The following is an 8,280-nucleotide window of genomic DNA, read 5'->3' on the forward strand; positions in this document are numbered from 1 at the left end:
TTTTTTTGTAACTTCTAGGGTGTCAAAATAAGTTACAACATAGGCCTCAACTGGGAACTGCTTCCCCCTGTGGGATGCAAAGAACCTAGTAGACCAGCTACCTTGAATCCCTTGAGCATGTAGTCAGTTTATAAACCTATAATCTGCAAATATTAAACCATACATCCTGCAATAATCTAGAGACTATTTCACACTAAAATCTGAAAACTGAAAATTGTTGGAGTGAAACAAATAACACCGCAAGCGGAAATAAGGATAATGTTTCCTAATTCATTTGGCTATGGATCAATAAGTCAATAAAAAATAAATTTACTCCTTTCAATCCCCTGCAAGTCATTGCACTCAACCAAAACAAACTTCATAGTGCAAACTTGAAGCACAAGTTGAAGTAACTGCAGATCTATTGCATTAATCCACAAACTGGAAACTCACAAATCTACTGCACACTGAATCTGAAAATAACTAATGGAATCCCACACAGCCTCTACCTAACTAAACTAAAATATGATTGTTAGGTGTAATCAAATTTCTATTGTAACCCCATGGGAAGTGTATTAACTGGCAGATCAATTTGCATGCAACTTAGATGTTAAAAATATTTACAATATGAAAGAAAGACTCTATAGATAACTGATACTTACAACTAAAATTTGAAAGTGGCATCTTTTGTAAGCTTCTAAAGTCTCTGATAATAGTAGGGAGCAACAGAAATACACTACTAAATGATACCATCATTATGAAAAAGAAAAACATGCAATTGCATGTTATTATCATTGCCAAAGATGTACTTATCATTTTAAACTAGCTAGATCCGGAAACATGTGGAATCACCATATGAAAAAGTGGATTCGCCATGTGAAATAAATGAAACCAATATCAATTGTCTACTCTTTGCTCACCAACAAAGAGTAGATCTAATTGTCATCGTGATCTGGGGAAAAAATTTCTTCATCACTTCGTTCCATGACAGTGGCGCCAAATGGTGTACTTGTTTCTTGTAGGTAGTTCTTAGCTGCAAAACTACGTCGAGAAATCTACTCGAACATTATTTAGGTTCAACCTAGCCCTTGAACCGGAGGGGGATCCCTCAAATGTCACGAGGCCTTTTTTAACGTTGTTCTATATCACTAAACAACAACTTATGGAACACAATGGCTAGATCTATGATCTTTGGGTGATTATTGATGATTATCCAATATCTATTCATAAATAAATCCCTCTCTTGGAGGGTCTATGGTCAAAGTGCCAGCATCCATTTTGACATAATAACATGATCTTTAGAGAATTTGATAGAAGAATATAAGAGAATACATGATAATTAAGTAGTCATACTGAATACTTAATCAACCAGATATATTGGATGCATGTAGAAGATTTCTACAGCCAAACATAACACATTCAAGAGATGAAATAATGCAACAATTAAGTTATGTAGAGGAATTAACCAAGGCAAATAATTTAGTTAATTAATATATTTAAATAACTATAACTTTTCCAGGGATTTCAGAGAGATTAACACTCAATCTACTCTTACCCAGATCTCCTGTGTTACCTTGACCATGTGCAGAAATAAGGCATGAATGTAGTGGAAGAAAAAAAAGAAAAAACAAATTATGTCATGAATTGGATTTGCAAAACATCAATTATGAATTTTTTAATAAGATTTTTACAAAACGACAGGGTTTTGGCATCAAAATCTAACCCCTTTACATTATAATTGAAAGAATATATAGAACATTACATTAAACTCACTATTTCTCGAATAAAATATGAACAATAGCTAAAAATAAAAAGAATCTCTAAAAAACTGTAGGAAATTTGGTGTTGTTTGCAAGTCTTCTGCCTTGAACTCTTGAGCTGCTTAAACTGTATGCTGGAAAATGCACTTCTAGTTTGTTGATCTTATGCTACTAGGTGTCCTTTGAATCATGAAATCTCTGCCTCTTAATCTGAATAAGAATGAGTGTTGATCTTCCCCCTTCTTCAAATAATAAAAGCATCTCTATACTCTGGTTGACTGGTCTTTTTTGGTAAGTGTTCTTTGAATCTCCAATGCCTAAATTGACCAATGATTTTATGTCACTTTTTAAAGTGCTTCACCATTGTCGTAAAATATTTGGGAAGAAAACATTGTGATAAATGTTTTCCAAATATTTTGCTTAACCCTGGAAATTCATATTTCTCTATTTTCATGAATTCCATAAATGAAATCTCAAAATATTTCCTCAAATAAATCCATCCATTGTTTGAAATCCATGTCTTGTTTTGAAATCTATGTCTTGTTTTGCCCTGAATTTATATATTTATTAATAAATAAAATTCATAGACATATTTCATAAAACCATCAACTAATATCCTTCCCATAGTTTTGAAAACCATGTGTTGTTTTTCCATGATTGGTAAAATATCTCTTAGTTTCCCTTTTTTACTCTTGTAAAATATTTGGATAAGGATTTATCCAAATCTTATGTTCCCATACATTTTCTCTTCATAATTTATTTTCCTCCTTATTTGTGTAAAACTGTTGTTGGTTTTGCTCGCATGGTTTCAATTTTTAAAAATAATTAAAATAATTTTCTATTTGAAAACTCTGTGCATAATTTATATCAAGTTTTTTGAAATAATTTTTTTTTAAATATTCCTTTGTATGTTTGTGCAAACATATAGGAAAATAAATGAACATAAGTGAATTTTCCTCCTTGCTCAATTTTATTTTTACCTTTGTATAATTATCTCATAAGGAAGAAATATCTTTCTACCATTGGAAACTTCACCCTTCACTTTACTTGAATTTACTCACCCTCCCCTTACCTCAATATTTCACTCAAATGACTATAAAAATGCTTCATCAATTATCTTCCTTCATACATACTTTATAGTATATAATATTGCTTGTATACCTCATAGACTTCCTACCTCTATTTTTTAAATTTAAACCAATGTAAATATAAATAATGGTTTTTCGGCAGGGGAGGGTGGCATAGCTGGTAAATGGTTTTGGAGGGGGGTACAAAATGAATGAGGGGAGGAAAAATGTAAAAAGCGGTAAAGGTGAAACAACTTTTTAGGGGGTAGGTTAAAAGTCGAAAGGAAACCCCCGAAAACCATTGATTTGCCATTGATTGACATACAAATCTCGATGCATTTAGATTAGGGTGGTTTAATAATTAAGTGTGGGGTGGGGACACGAATTGAATTTGACTTTTGGACTTCGCTGACATATATAATATCATAATAGATGTGGTTCCTGTATTTTAGAGATTGGGTTTGTTATTTCTAAACTAAGTTTTAATATTTGAAATAAATAAATTTATAAAAAATATAATTATATATATATATTATAAAATTGAATTTCATTTAAAATAAAAACTATTAAAAATAACTCAGAGACATTTATAAAAACCTCATACACTTCATGATTTAGCAATGGAAAGGGTTAGATGGAATGATATTTAAAGGAAGGTATTTGTTAAGGTAAGGATAAAATTGAAGGAAGGTGGCAAATAAATTTTTAAAGTTTTCGTAACTTTCAAGGTGTCAAAATAAGTTACAAAATAGGCTCCAAATGGGGACTACCTCCCATTGTGGGATGCAAAGAACCTAGTAGATCAACTGCCTTGAATTTGTTGGGCATGTAGTTAGTTCATAAACCTGTAATCTACAAATCTGAAACCATAATGCATGCACTAATCCAGAGACTATTTCACACTGAAATCTAAAAACTGAAAATTATTGGAGTGAAACAACTAACACTACAAGTGGAAATAAGCACAACAGTGCCCAATTCATTGGGCTATGGATTCAGTAAGTCAATGAATTATAAATTTACTCCTTTCAATCCCATGAAATTCATTGCACTCAACCAAACCAAACTTCATATTGCAAACTTGAAACACAAGTTGAAACAACTGCTGATATACTACATTAATCCATAAATTTCAAACTCACCAATCTACTGCACACTGAATCTAAAAGTATCTAATTCAATCCCACACAACCTCTACATAACTGAACTAAAAATATGCAATGTTAGGTGTAATCAAATTTCTAGTGTAACCACGTGGGAAGTGTATTAACTGGCAGATCACTTTGCATGCAACAGAAGATGTTAAAAATATTTACAATATGAAAGAGAAACTCCATAGCTAACTGATACTTACAATTGAAATTTGAAAGCTACATCTTTTGTAAGCTTCTGAAGTTTCTGATAACAATAGAGAGTAAGAGAAATACGTTACTAGATTCTACCAATGCTATGAAAAAGAAAAGCATGCAACTGCATGCTATTACCATAGCCAGAGATGCACCTATCATTTTAAACCAGTGGAATTCGGAAACCCGTGGAATCACCATATGACAAAGTGGAGTCTTTAGGTGAAAGAAATGCAACCAATATCAACTTTCTCATCTTTTCTCAGCAGCAAAGAGTAGATATAATCATGATTCTGATCTATGGAAAAAATTTCTTTGTCACTTTGTTCCCTGGCTGCAACGCCAAATGTTGTACTTGTTTCTCGTGGGTACCTTTGGCTACAAAAATACACTGAGAAACCAACTAAGCCAATATTTAGTTCAAGCTGGCCCTTCAACTATAGGCAACTCCCTCAAATGTCACAAGGCATTTTTTAACGTTGTTCACTATCACTAGACAACAACATATGGAGCATAATGGCCAGATCTATGATTTATTTTGGGTGATTGTTGATTATTGTCCATTATATGTTCATAAATAAATCCCTCTCTTGGAGGGTCTTTGGTCAATGTGCCAACATCCATTTTGACAGAATAACATGATCTTTAGAGAATTTGACAGAAGAATATAAGAGAATACATGATAAGTAAGTAGTCGTACTAAATACTTAATCAACCAGATATAGTGGATGCATGTAGAAGATTTTTACAGCCAAACATAACACATTCAAGAGATGATAGAAGGAAACAATTAAAATATGTAGAGGAATTAACCAAGACAAACAGTTCAGTTAATTAATCTCTTTAAATGATTTATAAATTCGTAGGGGATTTCAAAGAGATTAGCACTCAATTTATTCTTCCCCAAATCTCCTATGTTACCTTTAACATGTGTAGAAATAAGGTATGAAAGTACTGGAAAAAAAAATGATTTTTTTTTTATCATGAAATGGAGTTGGAATACTTCAATTAGAATTTTTCAATGAACGTTTTACAAAGAAATAGGGTTTTGGCATCAAAATCCAACCAATTTACATTACAATTTAAATAATATATAGCATTACATTAAATTGATTGTGTTTATCTTTTTGGAATAAAAAAATGAGCAATAACTAAAAATAAAAAGAATCTTTGGAAAACTACAGGAAATTTGGAGTTTGTATGTCTTTTACCTTGAACTCTTGAGTTGCTTAAACTGTCTACTGGAAAAATGCACTTTGATCCCTTGTTGATCTTATGCTACTAGGTGTCCTTTGAATGTTGATATCACTACCTCTAAATCTGAATAAGAATGATTGTTGATTTTCGTCAATCAAATGATAAAATTATGTCTATAATCTCGTTGACTTGTCTTTTTTTTCTAGGTGTTCTCTGAATCTCCAATGCTTAAATTGACCAATGTGTCACTTTTTAAAGTGTTTCACCACTATCGTAAACTATTTGGAAGAAAATATTTTGATAAATGGTTTCCAAATATTTTGCTTAAACCTGTGAATTCTCATTTCTCTATTTTCATGAATTCCATAAATGAAATCTCAAAATATTTCGTCAAATAATTTCATCCTTTAAATCCATCCATTGTTTCAAATCCATTTTTTTTCTGAAATTTATGTCTTCTTTTGCCTTGAATTTTTATATTTATGAATAAATAAAATTCATAAACATATTTCATAAAACCAACGACTAATTTTATTCGCATGGTTTTGAAAACTATGTGTTGTTTTTCCATGATTGGTAAGATATCTCTTAGTTTCCCTTTTTTACTCCTATAAAATATTTGGATAAGAATTGATCTAAATCTTATATTCCAGTACATTTTCTCTTCATAATTTATTTTCCTTCTTATCTTTGTAAAATTGTTGTTGGTTTTGCTCCCATGGTTTTGATTTTAAAAACAATTAAAATTATTTTCAATTTCAAATTTATGTGCATAAGTTATATAAAGTTTTTTGAATTCAAAACTTTTTTTAAAAATATTCCTTTGTGCCAACATGGAGGAAAGTAAATGACCATAAGTGATTTTTTCTCCTAGCTCAATTCCTTCTGTCATTTTTTCACTTGAATTTCTTTTTCACCTCTGTATAATTATACCATAAGGAAGAAATCTCTTTCTAGAATTGGGAATCCTTCTGTCATTTTTTTACTTGAATTTCATTTTTACCTTTGTATAATTATCCCATAAGGAAGAAATCTCTTTCTAGCATTGGAAACTTCATTCTTCTCTTTACTTTATTTTACTAAGCCTGCCCTTACCTCAAATTTTCACCCAAACGACTATAAAATTTGTTCATCCATTATCTTATTTCATACATACTTTATAATATATAACATTGTTTTTATACCTCATAGACTTCCCCCCCTCAAATTTTTAAATTTAAGCCAATGTAAATATAAATAATGGTTTTATGGGGGTAGATGGTAAATGATTTTGGAGGGGTGCTCTGAAATGAGCGAGAAAAGGTGAAATGGATTTCGAGTGGGGGGCAGGTAGGTTAAAAAACGAAAAGGCACACCCCCTCGCATTGAAAGCCATAGATTTTCCATTGATTTGACATTTCAAAAATATATATGCATTTAGATTAGGGTGGGTTAATGATTAAGTGCGGGGTGGGGACACAATTTTAATTTGATTTGATGTATACAATTTGATAATAAATGTGGTTCCTATAGTTTAGAGATTGGGTTTTTTATTTTTAAACTAGGTTTTGATATTTTAAATAAATAATTTTAAAAATATATAATTATATATTTTATAAAATTGAATTTCATTTGACATAAAAACTATTAAAAATAACTCAGAGACATTTATAAAAACCTCATACACTTCATGCTTTAGAAATGGAAAGGGTTAGATGGAATGATATTTAAAGGAAGGTATTTGTCAAGGTAAGGATAAAATTGAAGGAAGGTGGCAAATAAATTTTTAAAATTTTTATAACTTCCAGGGTGTCAAAATAAGTTACAACATAACCAATAAGGAATCATCACTATCCCTGGGGATAATGGATTTTGAGACCAGTCTACCATATTATTCACATATACCATGACTAAAACTGGGGAAGAATTCCTTTGACACAATAGAAAATTCTGACAATATTCAGTGGAGAAAATGTTCAAGGGATATGAATTGCATACTTTGTATTGCAATTAAAGAAAGGGAATTAAGCATATTAACTCCTCCTATGACCTCAAAAATCATTCAGTGGATTCAAAATAAATTTAAAGTGCATGGTTCGAAGGTGAAGAGTCGTTGACGTAATCGTGATAGCAATTGGAGATCCCATGCAGTGCCAAAAACACACAGGTGGATGTAGGATCTAATTTCGTTAAATGAAATTTGGTGTACACAAATGGATAATGAGTCATTTCAAATGGAAGGAACCTTAATTTTCCTCGACCTTCTCATATATTTCCTCCCCCTACATTGAATCTAGGATCTCGACCATGAATATCACATGAACATGGCATATTCACATTCAACGGTATTTCGAAGGAAAACTAGGAGCCTGGTGATTAGGTTCTCAGAATTATACTAAAAGATAAAAGTGTCAGAATCTTGTCAAACTCAGCTTCAAATTGAATATCTTGTCATTTTAAATCCAACGGTGTGAATGACACTCAAATCCGAGTTCATATGCAAAAGTTAGAACAAGTCAAAGCTCAAGTTTGACTTGCCTACATGGCAGAATTGGGATGATGTGGCAAGGTATTCAATGAATGAGGAGGCGTCAAGTGGAAACCCACCATTTCCCCTCGAAAATTGCATATCACAGTGGTAGGAGGTTCAAGTTACAAATCAGCTCTCGGCAAGGTTGGATTTTCGATGTGATGCGATCACATATCATAATTGCATCGATAACTGGAATTGGCCCCAGTGTGGGTGAGTTCTGAAGGTAGTAGACCCCAGACGCGATGAATGTTTACGTTGTAGTTTAAAGTCCCAGCGGGTCTAGAATCACAGTGTTTCCATGGAACAAAACCTTCGTCCTTGAACTGCCGATTGCAATGAGTGGGACGATTTCAGACGAGGGAGTTTTATAAGTTTCGATTTAATATCCTATCGGGTCCATAACCCCGCATTGTAGCATT

The sequence above is a fragment of the Pinus tabuliformis genome, chromosome 9 (genome assembly GCF_031772625.1).
Source record: "Pinus tabuliformis cultivar Carrire ecotype Pingquan chromosome 9, CPIR1, whole genome shotgun sequence".
NCBI lineage: Eukaryota > Viridiplantae > Streptophyta > Pinopsida > Pinales > Pinaceae > Pinus > Pinus tabuliformis.